Source organism: Momordica charantia (assembly GCF_013281855.1).
Source record: "Momordica charantia cultivar OHB3-1 chromosome 3 unlocalized genomic scaffold, Mcharantia_2.0 BLBB01000003.1, whole genome shotgun sequence".
NCBI classification, from domain to species: Eukaryota; Viridiplantae; Streptophyta; class Magnoliopsida; order Cucurbitales; family Cucurbitaceae; genus Momordica; species Momordica charantia.
Genome location: NW_028275161.1, coordinates 4235698 through 4258539, shown reverse-complemented (window position 1 = coordinate 4258539; position 22842 = coordinate 4235698).

Sequence of the window (22842 nt, the reverse complement as noted above, 5' to 3'; positions counted from 1 at the left end):
TCTCTACCAGTTTAGGGTCAAGCGGTGCATTCAAGGAGGACGTCGATACGATTCCACTACCGGAACTCTCTGAGGAATGGAGCCTTGGTCAGCAAACCTCGACAAGTTCGGAGCACACTTCAACTACTGAAGAGCTTCTGCCATCTCCTCCGCCTGTCACTAGCCCTCGGGTAAATAATCAAGACCCTGCCATCCCTCCCTCTCAAGCACAGCCAAACGCCCCTTTGCCCACTAGCGATAACCCAGAAACCCTTGCCCCTGTTGCCTCGCTTACTGAACCACTCTCCACTACCGAAAATCCACCCCTTCCACCATCTTTATGCCTAGTTCGCAACCCTCAGCCATCGCTACTTCCACATCTACTATCCCTCCACCCATGCTCGTCAAAGAAATCCACCCACCAATAATGTCCAAGCCCACACCCACCGATGGCCCTGCTTCACGAACCCGCAAAAGCAAGAGTCCAGCCCATTCAATCCCAAGCGCCAGCCCTGCTAAGAAGAAAAAAGCACCCCCACCGCCCCCTAACAATATGAAATCAACCAAACCTGCTTCCCCATCTGAAGGGAAGCGCCGCAACCGAATGCTGTCTGTTTCGCAGGTACCGCCAACCCTAGGCTCCACAAAGCGCATCGTCGCTATTCCTACAGGACAAGCAACATTTCAGAAATTTGTGGACTCGGAAGCAAGGGCCAACTACAGGGCGATTAAGACCAGGGACTTTTATTTGGAGAAAGGGTTTTTAGACGCGGAGATGCCCCAGTTTGTGAAGGATGGAGTTGCACGAATGAAGTGGGAGCATTTCTGTTCTCCCCCTATGTTGGTTTTGTCGAAGCTGGTGAGGGAATTCTACGCGAATTTTGACCCTGATAGGGTGGGCCGCACAACGGTGAGGGAGGTGAAGGTAGACTGGACGCCGGAGCGGATTAACAAACTTCTTAAGCTGCCAAGCAACCCACGGGCTGAATTCAACGAGACGATCCAGTAGCCGTCTATATATGAGCTTGACCATGCCCTACAGCTGGTAGGGATCGAAGGTGTTGTTCTGCAAGTAACTGACCAAGGTGCCCTCTCCTTGAAGTCTTGTTAGCTCACCAGCCAACGTTTGGCTCTACTTCGTCAAGAGTCGGGTTATGCCAACAACGCATGATTCGTCTGTTACGAAGGACAGAGTCTTTCTGTTGGCATGCATCTTGGAGGCCCGCTCAATTGATGTAGGACATCTCATCCACCGGGAAATCGCCCAATGTGCAAGGAAGGATTCGACCGTTTGTTCTTCCCTAGCCTGATCACCAAGCTCTGCCTGTGCAGAGATGTGCCTATCCTTGAGGACGAATAGCCTCTCAAGGACAAACTGGTGATTGATAAGAGCACCATGGAGCGGTTGATGAGCTAAGACCCTGCTCGTCATGGAGCTGTACCAAACACGGCCATAAATGAAATAATGTCCCAGTTAGCCAAAGTGCAGAAGCAGCTATCGAGAATAGAAGAGGTGCAGTCAGCCTCTACTGAGAACGCAAAGAAGCGGGATACTAACATCCTAGCAGAGCTGAAGCGTATCAAAGAGGAAGCACCATCCACATCTACTGTGCTGGCCAGACTGAAGGAATTTCTGGAGCAATCTGGCAGCTCTGAAGAGGAAGATCAGCCCACGGGCGACTCTTCATACAACAAAGAAAGTGAAGAAGAGAGTTCTGCCTGACCCGCAAAAAGAAGTCTGTTTCCTTTTGTTATTGAAAAAAAATGTCCCCCCTCCCCATGTTATTTTTAATTTCTAGTACATTTAAATTTCTGCATTTTTAAATTTTAGCATTTAAATTTCTGTTTTTATGTTTTTATCTAGTAGTCTTAATTTCAATTCCAGTTTGTTTTTTTTATTTTGTTAGTCACATGTGAACCCCGCCCCCTCCCCCCTGAAAGGATGTGAATCCCGGAACGAAAGCGGATTTTCGTTACTGATTTTTGGGACACAAAACCAAATTTAAACAAGAAAAATACAGGGAAAACTTAAACGTTTGAAGAACGTTTCTTCATTGAATTCCCCTCGAACACCACCACTGGATCTTCCTCGCTATCCTCTTGGGTCTCAGGATCGTGCTGGTGGGAGCAATCCTTTGGAACAAGAAGGAGAGTTTGAGAGAATTTTTCTTGAGAGAGATCTGGGAGTTTGACAGAATTTTTCTGCTTGGTGTTCTGTTTTCTTCAACCATTGAAGAAGAAGAACTATGACGTGGGGTAACTCCCCACGTCACAGCAACCCCCCACTCCCATACAATTTTGCAGGAGAGTTAATATTAATAATAATAATAATATTAATATTAATATATATATATAATAATTAATATATATAATTAATTAATGAAATTAATTAATATAATTAATTATTAATCCAATTAATAATTAATAAATATATATATACATAAATAATGAACACTTAATTAGTTATTATAAAATTAGAATCATATTATAAAACATTTCTCTCGTATAAACTATAGTTTTTGTAACGCCCCGCGTTACTCAGGTTAGCTTGCCCCGAGTTCCGGGGAATTTTATAACAAAATGGATTTTAGTTATTGATTTATTTATTTATTTCATTTTTATTTTATTTGTTTCACCAGTGATCTTTATTTAATTTTAGTGTGGCATCTCGGCTAGTGTGTGTTGTTACAAATTTAGTGGTGAGTTAGTAGCGTGTAGTATTTATTAAGTTATGTTTTTTTTATGGATTCCGCTATGTGACACTTGCTCTGGGCCATTCGATCAACTACGAAATTATATTATTGGTTTTGTTAACAAGGTGTGATTGGGTAAATGGGCCTTAAACAAAAGAAACTAGCCCAAGTGGGTCTATGTTGCAAAATAAAAGGAAAAGGGGAATTTAAAACAAAACAACCCTAGCCCATCTTGTCCTCCTTCCTCATCTTCTTCCACCCTCCCCTTTCGTTGGAGCCGCCAGCCCCCATCCGAAATTCTTTCTTCGACGAAGCAGTACCGACGACGGGACAGCAGCAGGCGCGGGCGTCGGCAGCAGCAGGTGCGGCGTCGGGCAGCAGCAGCGCGGCGTTGGGCAGCGGCAGACGGAGGCAGCGCGCGACGGGCAGCAACGGTGTGCGACGGGCAGCGGCGGCGAGTGGCCTTGGGCAGCGGCAGACGGTGGTGACGTGCGACGGGCAGCAGTGGCGTGCGACGGGCAGCGGCGGCGCGTGACGTTCGGACTGCTGCAGGCGGTATCGTTACGTGTGGCTGTTTTCGCGGCGTCCCTTCTCCGATCCAACGAGCCTAACAACCTCGAATAGCTTAGATCCGTGGCGGTAATTTTTCTTTGACCCACATTTATTCGAAGTTAGATTTGGAATACCCACACGTAAGCGAAGTTGTTTTGTAGTAACGGGCATCAAAACGAAGTCGTTGGAGGTCGTTTTGGGCACTTTTCGCTGCTGCAAAACGTGGACAGCAGTGTTTTGGTGGTGTTCGGCGATTATTTTCATCTGTTCGAAGCCCGATTTACGCTACCCACACCTTTGCAAGCTAGATCTAATTTACCCACACCTACACGAAGTCGTTTTGCGGTAATGAGCCCTTTGAACCCTCGTAGAGACGTTTTTCGAAGGCTGAACAGTACATTTAAATTGCTGTTTTTTTTTCTGTTTTTGGTGCTTAGGTGTGAGATCGACGCAAACTTGAAGACGTGGTTGTGTAAGTAGCACCAGGGGGCGAGTGCGTGCGTTATTTAGCGTTAACGGAATGTTTTGATGTTGATTTTTAGCTAAAATAATTTAATTGAGCATGTAGGGATTGTTAGTTTTGATTTGTGAACTTCTAGTGATTTTGTTGCCGTCTTTCTATTATTGAACACTTATGAGGAAACGTGCCTTATGTTCTTATTGTTGTAGGTGACTAGTAGATTATGAATTGTTGTGGTTAGAAGTAACTGGCTTATGACGTTTTGCAAATATGTTGTAAATGAAATGCTCGCGTTGTTAAACTGATAATTTAGTTTATATTGTTTTAGTTGTGAGCTGTTGGGTGTGTCTTGTTTATTACAAGGAAAAGCATGCTTGTGAACTGTGCAGTGAATTGGGATGTGGGAAATTTACCTGTAGGTGGTAATGGGAGGGTTAGTGAAGTGGTGAAGGGTGAAGGGTGAAGGGACGGGTTGGCAGTCCGTTAACTATGGGTGTTCTGATATGAAAATGCATATAAATCGCTTGGAGGTTCAAAGCCTCGAGTAGTGGCCTTGGGAATAAATGACAAGGCCGAACGTCAAATTTCTGTAAATGAGTATTGGGGTCTTGGGGATAAATGTCAAGGACCAATACGCTGGGAAGTCATCGGTACCTTGGGGATAAACGACAAGGACCGGTGCACAGTTCAGGCCTTGGGAATAAATGGCAAGGCCGAACATCAAGTTTCTGTAGAGGAGTATTGAGGCCTTGGGGATAAATGTCAAGGGTCAATGCGACTCGAGGAGTTAGGCTTGAAGGACTAAAGTGGAGTGGTGCTTGCGAAGTAGTGGTGCTAGGCCTTGGGAATAAATGGCAAGGTCGAACATCAAGTACTGTAAAAGGAGGGGTGGGCGGTATCTTGGGAATAAATGTCAAGAGCCATCATGCCTCGGGAAGTTAAACGAGGTGTAACACAGGGGGGATGTAGAGAGAGGTTTAGCACTATGGGACAAGGGCTAGTGAATCATTGGTTGTACTCTTGGTAGTTCCGACGCATGGTTGTTGTATGTAAATGTCAAGTTATTGTTCGCTATCTCTCGTTGTCTGTTTATTTGCCTTGCTATCGTTTTATCTTATATGCCGTGACTGTGAGCATGATTTTTGTGTTAGTTAGGAAGTGCTACTTATGGAGTACCCTATGTACTCACCCCCCTTTGTACCCTTATATGTTTTCAGGTGTGAACGGAGTCGACCTCGGTGATGACGTGGAGAGGACTTGACCGAGGAAGGATCACTAGCTTAGTTAGTGAGGTTAGAGGGAAGGGTCGTTGGGTTCGAGTAGCCTTGAGATTTATGTTATTACTAGGTGTGAACCGCGGAGGAAATTTTGTATTCTTTAGAACTACTTTAATTGTTATGGATGTTGCTGATAAACGCGTCGTTGTTGTCATTGGAGTTTAGGTGCACGGTTGTTTTTTTTTATTTAAGATTTTTGCCACTGAGGCGGATATGAGATGTTGTTGTTTTTAAATTGCCCACGGAGGGTGAAGTCCTGACAGTTTATGACATTTATATTACTGATGGAACGTATGGGAGTCGAAGCTTTATTTCATCTAAATTATTTTCCAGGGAGTTGCTTATCTCGTGTTTAGAGTTAAGGTTGGCCAGAAGAATTATTTAGCGTTGCCTAGGATGTTTATATGAAATCTTGGGGCGTTACAGTTTTAATGTACATCTCATGCACATTATTTTTAACCTATAGTTTTAATATGAATCTCATTCATATTAATTTTATTTGAATTTCATTCAAATAATATCTGTCATAATATATAGTTTTAATTTACAATTAACTATATATATATTTTAATGTATCAATATACATATAATCCCTTAAGTAATTTGAACAATTCAAATTCTTCCAAAAACTTGATCCTCGTTTTACCCATTATGAGCTAGCAAAGGGACCTAATGGACCTACAAATCCGAAGCTCCAACGATGCAAGATTAATCGGTCAAACTCATTGCCCGAGTTAATCTAGATTCGTTAACTACGGGTCATTCCACTAAAGACCCGCAGTTGCACTCTTCTCACTACAGAATGTTTTCGTGTCCATGGATATATGACCATTAATGACGAGTCAATCCTTCACGAGTGTTCGTAACTCGAGTTGGGTCAAATTACCGTTTTACCCCTGAGTTACATCTTACTCCTTAAACACCACTGCTCCTCTAATGAACAACCCGGTTATGGTCTAACCAATAACCGGAAGTCCCTCTCGGCCAATGAGAGGGTGGGGCCCCTTGTTCAAGCCCCGGAGTCAGCATTTAAGGGAACACTCATCTACTCCCCTAAACTCGGGGAGGAGTGAATTCCATCTTGTGAAGTTATGTTCCCAGCTCCCCACTCGGTCTCGTCCCCAAAATGGTAGGAATGTTGAGTCGGCGACTCGGGCCACTCTCACCCATACAGATCAAAGAATGAGCCCTCACGGGCAGGAGTCCATAACTCACTCAGGATTGAGAATGAGTTGCCTGGTCATCCTAAGAAATGACAATCTATTAGTTAACGGTGTTACATCTAAAGATTGCCTATTTCGACGTCCGGTCTTATACAAACTCATTGTATAGGATACCCCCACTCGCATGACTCCATAAGAACGACCTGGATCGAGTTGTCTGTAACCTTTACAGAGCGGGCCGTATCCATAGTGTTGCCAGGATAAGGTACCCAGCCTTATCCATATACTATAGACCCTTTAGGTTATTCACGAGACATTATCCATTCATATATCAGGGGTATATCAAAGATGTACCCCGTATATCAACTATATACCCAGTATATATACTGTCCCGATTACATAAAAAATAACCTTGGATGTTTAGTTTATTGGATTTTGGACAATGCAAAGCTATGATTCAACAACAAATTTATTGAATAAAACTTTATTAAATATACATTTGTTTTTACAAAATACAAACTACGAGTTTAGGGCAACACACCCAACACCCCCCCCCCCCCAAAAAAAAATTAAATGAAATTTAGAAGTTCTGGAAATATCTGTGTTGTCATCCTCTATCTTTTGCCCTGCCTTTTGTGAAAAGCTTTTATGCTAGAGCCTGCTAAGTGCGCAGTTTTACTGTTGATGCTGGAGCCTGTTAATGTAGTTATCTTTCCTTGTTCTCCTTCTGGTTCATATTGGCCTACCCATGCCCTAGCATCCATCTCATAGTACTGGCTCCAGATAGCGCTTACCCTAGGAAGGAATTTCCAGGGCTCTCTATCCAAAGCTAACCCCGATCTTTGTATCATTAACCCTTCGCACTCATGTATATATCTTGATAGCGAACATCCTTGTATTTCTCATTGTACTTTCGCTTTATGTTTGGGGGTATGCTAGAGCCTTACATTCTAGATGTCCTTAGTCGCATCGAGGACAATGCAACCTTTTAAGTTTGGGGGAGTGAACCTTCAGTTCTTACATCTTTAACAATAATTGTTTAGAACCATGAATCTTTCTAATCTTGTAATTCAGCTTCAAAAAATCATCAATAAAGGAAGGGCTAGTAGCCCACATCCAGAGAAAAAGGAGGCTACAGGATTAGGAAGAGCTAGTAGCCCAGAGTTAAGAAGCCCAATCTGGTAGTGCAAGGTCTAAGGGTTTAGGCTAGTGAAACGAGCTGGAGAAAGGAATCCTTAGGAGAAGTTAATTATGAGGTTGGGAAGTAGAAGGAAGCTCGGGTTAGTCAGAAAATAGCGTATTCCATAGTTTGAACAAACTTAAGCTTCCTGCATTTCTTTGCTCCAGTTGAAGTAATTAGCAGAGTATGTAAGTTCTATGCAATCTTGATAAGAAGGAAAGGTTGAGGCAGAATATTAGATTGTTTGAAGTGCAGATTTCCAATACATTCTTTCGTTTTCTGAACTGAAATGCATGTTCTTGCTTAGGGACAAGCAAGATTTTAAGTTTGGGGGTGTGATAACTCTCCAAAGGAATGTTATTAAGTTGATTATTTGGGTGAAAATATGTATTAAAATGTCTAAGTGTGTTGGTTTTAGGTCATTAATAGCTCGAAGAGTGTTAAAATGTGAATTCTTAGCTAAATATCCTTAGTCTTGAGAGCTTTGGCCAAAAACAACATAAATTCTCGTATTGTTGGTTCATTTGCACAGGTTTGTAAAGAAAAGATAAAGTAGGAAGATAATGCTGAACCAGAGAAAAGCAGTCAGGGCATCTTCGAGACAGAGCATATGAAAGTTGGAGCAAAGCGGTGCTGAAGCATGGAGTTACTACACAGTTAAAGTCAAAACACAGGATTTACCCATGTCCGTATAAACTTCAGTCGGGTGCCCCAAAAACGGAACTCGATATTTAAGGGATGTTTTGCCCTAGTCGACAAAGACAATGATCCCAAGAGAGACAAAGTTAGAGAGATGAAAAGACAATAGAAAGGAATATTTCAATTTTCGGGGCGACAACTAATTCGGGAAAGAAGGGGCTCACCTGGTTTGACGAGCTGACAGCTACTTCTTCTCTGCTTTGTTCTGCTACTGCCCTAAAATGGGTTGTATTCTTCTTTCTTCCATTTTATTTTCTTCACCCATTATGAGCTAAACCCCATCTTGGCAGAGGCTCACATGTTGTAACTAACTTGATACCGAACCTCTAGCTGCTACATCTATTTTTGAATAAAATTGTTTTGTATTTCTTCAATCTTGCATGACATTGTTGGCCACTCTGTTGCGTTTGCTAGCTACTGTATTGACCCGGGAGGACTTATGGGTGCCGATGTGCTTTATTCGTGATTAGCGCTTTTCTATAGCTTTAAGGATACTCGAGAATGGGGTCCCCTAATCATGCCTAGGGCTTGCATTTATTGCTTGGGTATTTACCAACGGAAGTTGTACTTATGTTTGGGGTGTCTCGGAAGGGAACCGAGTCGAGCTGGGCACTAATGGATGCTAGTAAGCTAGAGGGTAGGTTGATAACCTGTGATAGTATGTTGAATCTCCCCCGCCTTTTCCATATCTGTTATCTCTTCATTATCGTTTTTTGTGTTAGAGCTTTTTCTTGTCGACAACTTTGATAATCGTGCCTGCTGCAAGCATCTGTTGTCTTGTCGTTATTTTATTTCTATTAGTTAATTTCCATACACAAAACTCTTTATATTTTTCTGTGTTGGTATCTATACATATAGTTAAAATATTATCCAAAAATCCCTGTGGATACGACCTCGTTACATACTACAACTGACGATTTTGTGTATGCTTGCACGTGTTGTCAGCACAGTTGTGTGGACGCAACAGTGACCCTATCAGCAGATTCAAGGCAACATTTGTAGCTCGCCATGCCTTTTCATAGCTAATGTTCACCCCATAGTTCTTACGCATGTCGTTAGTAGTGTCCTTAGGTCTGTACTGATAGCTTACATCGTTGAGATTGGACTTGAATAACTGACCAACCACTCAACTTCCAGCTTGCCTGTGGTCATGGTTCAGTACCTCACGTTTGCACTTGTGAACATCAGTAAACTTCGAGATGATGAATAAGTCACCACCTCGGATACTCTTCGCACGCAAACCCCATTTGGAACCTTCTTCAGTACATCCAATGGTGTACAATGTCTTTGTCGATTTTTTAACTTCAAAGTTTAAAATTAAGCTTCATAGTTGACACATACAGCTTGAAGCATATTTCCTCCTTCGAACGAAAAATACCCTTAACAACAAGTTCACCTACATAGTATGCCTCATCTCCAGTTATGATATTCTGCATCAGATGTGAAACCACTCCTTCTACTGTTTGACAAGGTGCATTCCCACTCATTGTATGCGACTCATGAACAGGTTGACCTTCATTCTCATAATGGTCTTCAAGGACATCCTCGTACCCATTGTCATACCCATTCCCACCATCTTTCTTAATTCTGCTTCATTATCCTCATCCTCAACCCCGTCCTCAGTATGATATTCATCATAATCATAATCATCATCGCTCTGAAGCTCGTACTCAACCTTATTCTCATACAATTGACCATAAAATGAAGATTTGTCGTCGCCTAGGTTACATGGGATAACATTGTCGGTCAATGGTGTAAACTGTGGGACAAACGAGGGGGGACAGACATCCTCTAAAGGAGAGTGAATAGAAATAGAAGGGTCGAAACATGGATAATTCTATCCTGGGTAGTATAGGAATGAAGATATGTATGGGTTTCTAAAAAAATATTTCCTCTATTGCTCCCACTACCATATGATGTTTTAGGTAGAACGGTTATGTACAATGGTACTTGTGATGGAGCGGGAGGACCATTCAAATAGAATCTCAAACTGGTATCATCAAATATCAGATAGTTCGGGACTTCGTACTAAAAATCAAATCTATATACACAGTGTATAATAAGATCAAATTGGTCAGCATCAATTCTAGTAAGCATGTGTAAAGCACTTACTAGGTTAACATATATTATCGTTTAATTGACATCTAGCCCACCAATAACCACACCTTCGTAAACCATACTAGCCTCGTTCCACTTGCCACCATAGATCACAAATAGTCAATGCATTCTGCATGGATAATAATAACAACAAACAAGTAATTAGTAATCAATGTTGCACACCATGACCGTGATAGTTAAGACACGCCTGAAAATATATAGGTATACAACCACGGCCATAGGAACCCACAACCACGGTCGAGAATTAAACAACAACTGACCACGGTCGTGGGAACCTACAACCACGACCAAGAATCAAACAAACACGAACCACGACCGTGAGACGAAGAAACACGACCGAGTGTCATGGACTTAGGGAACTATTGACCATAAAAAATACTCATAAAAGTTCAGACATCACATTCACTTTGGACTCCAACTATATACATCATGTTATGAACGAATCGAAAACAATATTATTAACAAATCAAAAACTAACCTCGTTCAAGATTTCATAGATGATCAAATGGCTTCCTTTAAGGTGTTCAAGATGTGAAAAATATTGGAAAAAGTGTGGAAGTTCTTGACAAAAACGTGAAAGATGTGCACGAGGACAATAAAGACTGAAACAAACTTTTATTCTCTGCAATTAGTGCGAATGTGTGGGTAATAATAGTACAAAAATTTGGTGGGGAATTAATAAGTTGGTGATACTGTAATTAATTCACGGCTGTAAATCAAATCGACCTCTCCCGGGGTTTTAATGACACCAACATGCGTGATCCGTGCAAGATTCGTTGTTGTTTAATTAATTCAAGGCTATATTTGTCATTACATCCTCTCTGAAAGTCAGAAAAGTTAAAATTGGGCCATTTGAGTCAAGTTTTATAATTGAGGTCATTTGAGCAAAGTGAACTTTTTAGGTAATTTGAGTCAATTTTCCTTATCTATGGGTGTATCTAGCATCGTGGCGAAAGAGACAACAACGAAAGAACTGATGAAGATCTTGCAAGACAGGTATGAGAAACCTTCTGCCAACACCAAAATACTTCTCTGGACGAAGTATTTCAATATCCACATGGAGGAGGAAACCTCGGTGAATTCCCACATTAATGGGCTCACTGACATGTTGAACAAACTGGAAGGGATGAGTATCAAGATCGATGAGGAAGTGATGGCTATGAGGCTGCTGACATCTTTGCCTGACATTTGGGAGACGATGAAAACCGCGGTGTCGAATTCGTTGAGGGATAGTAGTATGAAATTTGCAACTATTTGTAATGCTGCATTATCCGAGGAAACCTAACGAAAATTGGCAAAAACGTCTGCATCTACTTCAGGGGAAGAAAATGGAATTTAATCAACTATGGTAGTTCAGAACAAGGGGAAGGCCAACATGAATTACACAGAGAAGCAGCAGTAGAGAAATAATACGGCTAGTGGGAGTTCCAGCAGGGAAGTTGAATGTTATTCTACCACAACAAGGGACACATTAAACATTTTTGCAGGAAGTTCAAAGAATAGTTTGAGAAGGGGAACAACACCATAAATGATTTAACAGAAGAAGAACGAATTGAAGAGTTTCTAGCTTGCGTTTAGAGGAACACTTATGTAGAACATTCATTAAAGTGGGTAGTGGACACTACAACATCAGCACATGTTACTTTAGACAGATGTTGGTTCTCATCTTTTGCTGTAGATGATTATGGCTTAGTAAGAATGTGGAATGTGAGTGTCTCCAAGGTGAAAGGAATCGAAGATGTTTGTTTGAAGACAATTGAAGGGGCCGAGTTGGTGTTGCGAGATGTCAGGTATATTCCTAGATTCATATTGAATTTATTATTTGCAAGGAAGCTAGACGATGATCGCTACAACAGTGAGTTTGTTGAGGGTTGCTGGAAGCTCAAGAGGGAATCCAAGATAGTGGCGACAGACCACAAGAGATCTTCTATTTATGTGTCAGAGTTTGGGGTTGCCAAGGGTTCACTAAGACAAAGAATGCACAAAATAGCTACAGATGGTTCAGGGCGAGACCTTAGACGATTAATAACATTGATGGCCGAAAAAGATCTAAACAATCTGTCATTAGCTCAAGTTAAACAACTGGAAAGTACAGAAAAGGGAAATGAGAATTTCATAGCCCATCGAGTTCATACCTCAGCTGTCTTCAGGCGAGTTGGTGAAGTTGCATAAGCGAATTAGTGCATTAAAGGGTAAGAGCTCTATTTCTAGTGTGGCGACATACTTGGGTGGGAGTACCCAGCCTAATGTAGAGAGGAAATCTTCTTTCAGAGGTTAGTGGGTTCGATTGAAGAAAGAAGCAGCGGGAACCACTTAGATCAAGTGGTAGTACGTGGCTATGTCTCTAAGTATTGGGACAAGACCATGTAAACTTGTCCAGTCTCGGAGCAGAATCAGATAGAGCTTGGGGAGGCCGAGCAGTGTAGATCAGTTTGTTGACCCGGCAGTTAGAACTAAGTCTTTGTAGGGATGAGTTCGGACGAATAAGGAATGGAAAACAGGTGAAGTGGGGCCCGGCAAGCCAGAAGGGCCGAGAAGGCAGTGCCGCGGCACTGTCCTGAAAGGGAAGCGCGAGCGTTTTGTCCATTCGTAGTGCCATGGAGCTATATCGACTATGTAAATACTGCAGTTTCAGGTCTCAGGGTTAACTGTGCCGATTTTATGCCGTTTTGAGAGCAGTTTTGCACTAGTTTTGAGGCAGAGGCTCAGGGTATTGGCAGTGGCATTAGGACAGATCAAGATCGACATATTCGGGGTAATTAGATCTTGATTCTATTGTGAGTTTTTCATTCCTATATTTAAGTATTTAGTTTAGAATACTTAAAAGTTAGGAGACTTTTGTTGGGACCTCTAGGTGATAATTTTGAGGAGAGTTTACTGTAATCAAATCCTTGACAATATTAGTGAATTATCCACAGCTGAGTGGAAGACTTAACATAGTCTTTAATTGGTGAACCAGTATAATTTGTTGTGTCGTGTACTTTTGTTTTACAGTTTCTTCCTTATTTGTGTGGTGTGTGTTTGAATATTTATGTGGAATGAGAGATTATTTAGGGTCATTAATTTCCCAATAGTATTTACATAGTTACTATCCACAATCATGCAGTAATTGGTACACATACCTCATTTGACAAAATTGATAGAACCCAAGTCACATCCATACTTTTAGATAGCCTAATAATTACATATTTATTTGTACCATTTCTGAATAGCGGGAGAGACGTGAAATTTTCTTTTCATTCAAAAAATGAATAACTTTGCTTATGCATTCAACAAGAAGTGATAGAATGCAATCATTAGGAACTAACCCTTAGTCTTTTTTAAGCCATTACAGTGGTTTTCAATCTCAAATGTCATCCTATACTATTGTGATTGGCAAGAGTCTATTATGGTAACACAACTTGAAAGGTTGAAAAATAGAATTGAGGAGGTCGATATTTAAAAATAGATGAGAAGAAAAAATGGGAAAGTGAATTGAAGATTTTAATTAATAAAAATTCTAGGAAGAATTGTATGTATAATATCTATAAATAATTTAAATTTAATTGGTTGAAAAATATTGAATCCCGAAATTATAGGATAAGGTAGTGTCTTTTTAGGGAAAAAAGTCTGAGAGGTTTGAAACTAAATAACTGGACCTAAAAATAGGCTTGAGGGTAAAAATTTAAAGTTATACAAAAATCAACCACCCATGTTGGCCATTCCCACAAATTATGGTACTTTTAGCAATCTTTTTTATTATGGAAGTATAAATGTAGCCATTCACTTGAATTTCTCAATTGAGTAATCATAAGGTTTAACTATATTATGGCGACGGTATGGTGACGGCAGGAGTGACCAAAATAAATAAGGCGTTTTAAAAAATGGTCAAACATATAAGATATTGCACAACTGACTAAATGAAGTTTTTTTAGAATCCTGAATAATATTTTAGACAAATATACCCATGTAAAAAAGTTACATTATGTGCTTAATTTGAGAGATTTATTTGTGGAATGAATAGCAAAAACAACCACCCTTAATTGGAATCAACTGTAACCATTCAAATAATGAAAAAAAAATTAAACAACTAAAATTTAATTTCAAATTGATTATTTATATTTTGAAATCAAATTTTGAAAGAAAATAAATAAAGAATCCTAAAATTTTGTTGAGGTAGATATGATTATTAGGTATTTACCTTATGATTTGAAGGATTTCTTCTATTTTTCCATCTCCTCCTTCCTTTTTGCACAGTAGGATTTTTTTCTATTTTCCCATCCCTCCCTTCCTTCTATCTACCGTTGTAGGCCCTAGTGTTCTGCTCCGTCGCCCGCTACCATCACCAATCATCCCGTCCGTTGCCCATCGCCCACTGTAGCAAATAGGCACACAATATTTCCACCCTTTTATAGATGCAAACAAACTCATAAAAAAGTATTTGAATCTACCTTTTGCGTCAACCTCATGGGCCGTATACGTCACTGCATGATAATGTTTGCTAAATATACACATATTGTTAAATTAAAGTATCAATAAATATATATACGGTAATGATAATGTTTGGTAAATTTACACATATTGCAAAACTAAAGTATTAATAAATATATACATGATACTTGAATTTTCTCAATCAACTTTGTTTATGCAAGGATATGCACAACAATGTGTTCCCGATTGTAGCTCGAACTCGGCCTCCGGACCGACCTGAACACTTGGGCGGACCTGCACAAAAAGGTGAGCACTCCGACGATCAAGTCAGTATAGGTCGGATTCCAAGTTTAGTTTGAGGCCAGAAATCGTCGTACCTGATCGGGGAGTGAGGTCCTCTACTTATGGGTGGTAGTCCTGCTAATCTCGCGACGGTTACATTCGGTAATCTCGGGACCGTCGGTTACACCCGGTAGTCTCGGGACCGATGGTTACGCCCGATAATCACGTCGCCGACAATTGCTCACATCAGCCCCTACCGAGCTCCCCGGTAGGTCAGACCTGGGCCAGGTTCACCTCCGCCCTCATACTTAGCATTTGTCGATGTTAGTGGCGGCCATCTTGGCTATCCGAGCTGGGCATGACTCATGAGCAATCTTGGAGCACCAATAGGGGTCCTCCACGTGTCCAGGGTATTCCCTTCCCCAAACATTGGCCCCCTCTCTGTCTGGTCCGATCTCGACCTGGCAGAGAAGTGCATTCGACTTGCTTTGGACACGTGGCGACTTCCTATTCGTGGGAAAATACAACCGTCGCGGAAGATTTATCGTCGGAATATTCAAATATTCCGACGCTTCGGATCTCAGGGAGGATCCTAGCCTCTCGTTGATTACACGTGTACGGTGGGGAAATTCTTCCGACGGGCTATAAATGCCCCCAATCCTTCAAGTCATACCTTACGTTCCCTGAATTCTTGGAGTTCGATCTGAAGGCAGCTCGAACCCTTGGTAGGTCGGTCTCTTCCCTCTCTCTTTCGAACGTAGTTGCCATGTCGTTCTCTTTTAGCAGCAACTTAGGGTCCGATTTAGCTCGTAGGTTAGAGTTCGAGCTCGAGGAGGTAGAAAACTTTAGATTCTCCGATGACGGGGAGGATAGTGACGCCTCCACTTCAGGTCAAGGTTTGGAATACCCTTCTAGGATACCTGAGCACTACCTCGGATCCCTTCGTAGGGGGTTCACTATCCCTGAGAACATCCTCCTCAGGCTTCCGGAGGAGGGGGAGAGAGCTGACAATCCTCCAGAGGGATGGGTCACTCTATACTTCAAAATGTTTGAGTACGGCCTCAGACTTCCCCTTCACCCTTTTGTCCAAGAATTTCTCTTCCGGACTGGATTGGCTCCGGCTCAAGTGGCCCCCAATGGGTGGGGTGTCATTTTCGCTTTGGCCATTCTTTTTTGGCTACGAGCTCGGGATAGTGAGGACGCCGAGCTGTTGGGCGTAGACCAGCTCCTCGCGTGCTTCGAAGCGAAAAGGATAGCTAAGAAGCCCGGTCGGTTCTATATGTACGCAAGGAAAGGCGCAGGCGGTATAGTTAAGGGGCCGACCTCCATCAAGGGATGGGTGAGGAAGTGGTTCTACGCTTCCGGGGAATGGCTCGCAAAGGACGAGTCAGGTCGTTCCTTCTTTAACGTCCCCACTAGGTTTGGGAACCTAGGTACGGAGTAGTTCTTGCTTTTCGTAATTTTCTTCTGTCATTCAGGTCTAACTCGGATTTTGTCTTCGTGCAGTTTCAATCCGACCAGTCCCCGAGCTTACGCAAGCCTCCTTCGACACGCTGAAATACTACAAGGAGCGCTTTCCGAGGGGTAGGAAGGTCGGAACCCTGGTGACCGACGAGCTGCTGCTTGAGTCCGGGCTGCTAGATTACAACCCTGCAGTTCGTCTCATTGAATCCTCAAGGCCGAACTCTGAACTTGGTATGCCGAGCTTGCCTCCCCCCTTTTTCCTCTAACCTTGTGTTGACCCCTGTTTTTATTTCGCAGCCATGGTTTGCGGATTTGCAAGCAGCGTGAAGCGCAAGTCCAAGGGCCGAGCCCATGGACTTAAAGTATGCCTTCACTTAGCCTTAGTTTAGCTTTTCACATGCCTACTTTGAAGCATCTGTGCTGTGCATGTGATTTCATGTCCATGATGATTATAAGAGATTGTTGAGTTTTCTGTTCTATGCCTGACTAAGCTTTGAGCTATTTCCTTTGTTTATGTGATAAACTCATTTTCTTTTATGTCTTTTTGATCTTTACAAACTTTAAGCTTTTTCTTTGCCCCTATATAGGAAGTCCTTGTCCTTTTTACTGTTAAGCCTTTTTCATCCGATGCAAAAGTCTTTTCCCAGTGAGGACACTGTCTCTCTTAAGTTTGGGGGGGACAGTCGTTGTGTCAGTTGTTGTTTCAGAAAGATAAAGTGTTATTTATATTTGAAAACTCATGCTATTTTCTTTTGAAAAAGAGTCAGTTGGAAAAACAAATGCTATTACAAAAAGAAAGTGTTGAAAAGAATAAGTGAAAAAAAAAAAAACAAAACAAAACAAAAGTTGCAGAAGAGTAAAAAAGAGTATTGTTGAGAGAAAATAAGAGTGGGGAAAAGACTTGTGTTAGAAAGAAAAAACAATGAGAGTTAAAGAAAATGTATTTATGATTTCCGAGTCCTACTGTAGACACCCAGTTAGTTTTAGGTTGGGTGTTGACTTTGAAAATAGCAGTAAAGATGGTGATAAGTGACTTCGTGTTTCTCATTGTCGTCGTTTTATGACCTAGCTGTTAGTTCAAAGTCTTTCTACGAGTAGCTGTGGTTGAAACCGATGTTAGTGTGTGGAAACCTCAGGGGCTAGTAGCCGGTCTTTCAGATGTAAAAGTCTTAGTGTAAGGAGGGAGTGTGCAGATTCCTTAGGGGTATTTGAAAACGTTTTCTGTTTTTGAAGGAAAAAAAAGATTTTGAAAGAGAAAGTTTTTATCATTTCAAACTTGGTTTATAGTGACTAAGCTTACAAAGGCAATAGAATGGTAGGCTTTGACATCTTTTCCTTGAGACAATTTATGATTGAACATCTCGGTTGCTTTTGCTTTTCCTTGTCCATGTGTTAGAAAGCTGATTAAAGTTGCTAAGTTTTGCTTGAGGACAAGCAAAAAGTTAAGTTTGGGGGTGTGATTACGCTTGTTTACATGCGTAAAAAGAAGGTTTTAGATGCTGTTTTTACTATGTTTCAGCTTTGTTTCGGATTTTTCTCGGTCGTTTGAGTTCCAATTCATGCAAAATTTATATATTATGGTTTGTGGTTGGCTTATATTGTATTTATGACATTTTAGGACCATTTGGGAGTGCAAATTAATCAAAAGAAGCAAAAAGACGGAAAAACCTTCATGGGAGGCGCCAGGCGCCTGGGAAGCCTGCAGAAAAACTGGTTTTCTTCCAACTTTGCCTTTAATGAAACGGGTCTTCCAATGCGTTTTGGTGGTTCCAACCGATGCATACGTGTAGAAGAAGTGTTCCACTATCAGTTTGAGCACGATTTGGTCAGTCAAAAGAGTTGGAAATGGATGATTCACCATCGTTTTAGGACCTACCTAACCAATTCTGCACAGCTATAAATTCCAGCAGCTTCTCCACCAAATTCATCAAGCCTTGCTTCCTTCTCTTGATCATTTTTTGTGTTTCTTTATTGCTTTCTAAGTACTTTTGAGTTGCTTCATTAGTTGCTTTTGGTTTTTAAATCCCGAGCACTTTACATTCCTTTATTGAGCTTTGTTTTGTTTCCATTTGTACTTAGTCATTTTCTACTTATTCAAATATATAAAAATCCAGCACTTTGCTTATCTTCCCTTTGCCTTTACTTTATTTTTTTTAAGAGAGTTGTGTTTTTGGAGGAAAGAGCACGTGACACTCCCCCTTGCTTGAAAGAGAAGGGCGAAGCTCTCAATCCCGAGAAAAACTCTCCGTTAGTTAACTTTTGTTTTTCACACATGCATTCCACATTCAACCATTTTACTTGCTGTATTTTCTTCAATATGTCTTTCTAAATTCCCGTCTCTAGCCCGGTTATGGATAGTTAGCCTTTTATATCTAAAAAGGGTTGCTAAGAATAAGTGTTTTTGCTTTCCATTCATTGCTCAACATGTTTTCCCAAAAAGTTAGGATTTAGAGAAGGCCACTGTAAATCTTAACAAGTCAATACTGAAAAGGTTGCTTATTTGTATTGTTGAGTGGTTAAACCGAGGAGAGGAGCGCCTTAGACATAAGGGTTCCGCTTAAGTAGCCTAGACATAGGACCTTAACCCGAGGTTGCGACTATTTCCATCCTAAAACTAAGATATATCTCATAATAGACATATTAGGGAATGTCTTAGGACTTTGAACTTGCTTAGACATAAGTCAAGTGAGAAGCGTAGTCGTTGGTTTCTAAAGTAAAATGCATATTGTCCTTAGCATGTCTTTGATTCTTTGTTGGCTAACTTGAAGTAATTTGGGCTAGGTTTTATCATTATAAGTCCAAATCCCAAATCCAAAACCATTATTTGTGACCACTTCCCATTTTACAAGAATCACTCATTCCAACATTCACGATTCTTTAAAACTTTAGAGTTTGGAAATTATTTAGAAGTCCTTGAGGATCGATACTTGGATACTCCATCCATTTTATATTACTCTGACAGGTGTGCGCTTGCATCTATATAATTGTTACCACGCTTAGTGCGTGCGTTCAGCAACAACCAGTCACTAGAGACGGCGAAGGAGCGCCTCAGCAATGGAGTCCTATTGGAGGAATCGTTTAGGCAACATCCTGACTTCGATGGATTTGCCAAAGACTTTTCTGACGCGGGTTTCAAGTTCTTCATGAAGGGCATTGCTTCCGACATGCCCGACCTTCAGATCGATCTCAGCGGTCTGAAAAGGAGGTATGCCGAGAAGTGGGCGTCTGGGCCTGGCGGCACCCTTGGCCCCCAAGCGTTGGTGGATCAGTATGTCAGAGATCTGGACTCTGACTACTCCGATCCCGAAGAGGACCAGGTCGGCTCCACTCAAGAGGGCGCTCCTCAAGCAGGCTCTTAGGCGACCACCCTTCACGAGGCTTTTCGCTGTTCTTCTTCCCTTTTCTTTTGTTTTCTGTTTGTCAGGGCAGAGTTGCAAGGTCTATAAGCCTTGGCCCTGCTCTCCATTAATGAAGAAGCTTTGTTCGATTTTACTTTAGTGTCGACAACATCTTTCATTTCTTTGCCTTTTCCTTGAACTGCAGCCAATGTCACCTCGCGCCTCTTACCTTTGAGATCGCGCCTTCAGTTAAAATAGTTGTAAGTTTGAGTTTGAATCTCTTAATGTTCAATACATTGCACCAACTCTGGATTTTTAACATTTCACCCTTAACATAAAAAAGGTTAAAAGGCTAAAATCCTAAGTCCGTAGCTATCCTTCATATCGCTCCTCGTACCCCCAAGTTCGGAGGCTTGATCATTTTGAACCTTTCACATCGCCCCTTTGCCTTGAAGGTTTGAATTTTAAGTTCATCAGTGGTTTTGGCATCGCACCTCGTACCCTTAGGCTTTGAAGGATTGAATTTGAACCAACTGCCGGAATGTGATCGTGTGGGAGTCCGTGGCCCCCATTTAATTTCTGGTCGAGCTCGGAAGCATGAAATTAAATCATCACATTTATTCCGATCATAATTCTTTTGGAACAGTCTTTACAGATTCATTGAAAATCCTTTTGGCATTTCAAGGATAATAACGCTTCAGGTGCTCCGCGTTCCACGGGTGCGCGAGGACGTCTCCTTTCAGATCGGCCAATATGTACGTCCCAGGTCAGACTATGCCCTTGATCTGAAACGGGCCCTCCCAGGCCGGATCAAGGGCACCCACATGCGTTTGGACCCTCCTTAAGACCAGATGTCCGACCTGAAAGGCCCGAGGTCGAACGCGGGCATTGTAATGTCTGGCCATTCTGCCCTGATATTCCGCCAGGCGTAGCTGGGCCATTGCTCTTATTTCGTCCAACAAGTCGAGGTTGAGGAGCAGCTCTTCCTCATTTGTCGTAGGCTCGTAATGCTCTACTCTGTCAGATGGCATGCCGATCTCAACCGGGACTACAGCTTCGGAGCTGAAGGCCAGGGAGAACGGGGTCTCACCCGTCGACTCTCGTTGGGTGGTCCGGTACGACCATAGAACCTCTGGTAGCTCCTCGGCCCACCTGCCTTTCTTGGAGTCCAGTCTGAGTTTGATGCCTCGCTTGATGATCTTGTTGACTGCCTCCACCTGCCCATTTGCTTACGGATGTGCGGGGGACGAGCTAAGATGACTTATGCCAAGTTTGCTGCAAAAGTCTTTGAACTTGGCGTTGTCAAACTGCTTCCCATTGTCTGTCACTATGGCCTGCGGTATACCAAAGCGACATATGATATTCGTCCATACGAAGGACGTGACCCTGGATTCCGTTATGTGGGAGAGCGCTTCGGCCTCGGCCCACTTGGTGAAGTAATCCACCTCAACCACAGCGAACTTGGCTTGGCCCTTGCCCAAAGGGAAAGGACCAATGATATCTACCCCCCACTGCGCGAATGGCCACGGGGCCGAGATGGGGGTGAGCAGCTCGAGAGGTTGGTGGATTATGGTTCCGTAGCGTTGGCAATTGTCGCAAGTTCTAACGAACTTCTTGGCGTCCTGGCTGAGGGTCGGCCAATAGTATCCTTATCGGATCACTTTGGCTGACAGCGACCGGGCGCCTGAGTGATTGCCGCACACTCCTTCGTGGATCTCTCTGAGGACGTACAGACCCTCTTCAAGGGTTAGGCATCTCAATAGAGGCAGGGAAAAGCCACGTCGGTACAATGCCCCATCTCGAACCACGAACCGAGCTGCTCGCCTTGCCAACTTTCTGCGCTCCTCGGGGTCTTGTGGTGAGTTGCCCCTAATGAAGTCCGCAATCGGGTCCATCCATGAGGATTCTAGAGCGCCGATCTCCATCAGATCTGGCTCTGAGATCGAGGGATTATCTAAGATCTCGACGGGGACCGACCTGGCCAGGTCGGTCTCGTACGCCGATGCTAACTTGGCCAAGGCGTCAGCATTAGAACTTTCTGCTCGCGGAATCCGGCTTACTTCGTAAGTTCGAAACTGGGTGAGGTACGATCTGACCTTGCCCAAGTACTTCTCCATTCGGGTGTCTTTGGCTTGGTACTCGTCCTTGATCTGGCTCACAACCAGCTGGGAGTCACTGAAGACCTTAACACAAGAGACCCCCAATGCTCTAGCGATTCGCAGGCCGGCAATAAATGCTTCATACTCAGCCTCGTTGTTAGAAGTCCGGAAGCTGAACCGCAAGGCGTACTCAAATCGCTCGCCTCCTGGTCCGAGCAAGAGGACCCCGGCTCCGCACCCCTTCTCATTGGAGGATCCGTCGACATAGACTGTCCAAGGTAGGTCGGACACGTGCAGCTCGGAAGGTGGTGTGAGCTCGGCTATGAAATCTGCCGCTGCTTGTCCTTTCAACGCAGTTCTGGGTTCGAACTGGATGTCGTACTCACTTAGCTCTATTGCCCACTTCATTAGGCGTCCAGAAGCTTCCGGCTTATGGAAGATACTTTTTAGGGGCAAGTTAGTGAGCACCACCACCGTATGGGCTTGGAAGTATGGTCTAAGTCGTCGGGCCGAGGTGACCAAATCGAGAGCCAACTTCTCCATCTGAGGGTATCTAGTCTCGGCTTCGGTCATAGCCTTGCTTGTGTAGTAGACCGGGTTTTGCCGCGCTTCCTCTTGCCTGATTAGGGCCGAGCTGACGGCACTGTCAGACACTGCTAAGTACAATTGGAGCTTGTCCCCCGGCATGGGCTTGGCGAGCAAAGGTGCCGAACAGAGGTAGCTCTTCAATTGCTGAAACGCTTGCTCGCACTCCGCTGTCCATTCAAACGGCCCTTTCTTTCGTAGGACTTTGAAGAAAGGAAGGCACTTATCTGTCGACCTTGAAACAAACCGGTCCAGGGCCGCAATCCTGCCATTGAGGCACTGAAGCTGCTTCAGCGTTTTAGGTGCCTCCATCTCGATCACGGCTTTAATCTTTTCGGGGTTGGCCTCGATTCCCCGGTTGTTCACCATGAAGCCAAGGAATTTTCCCGAAGAGACTCCAAAGGCACATTTAGCCGGGTTGAACTTCATTTGATATGCCCTCAAGACCTCGAAGGCTTCGGTCAGGTCGGAGAGATGCGACTTAGACTGCTTGCTCTTGACAAGCATGTCGTCCACATACACTTCCATATTCCGGCCGATCTG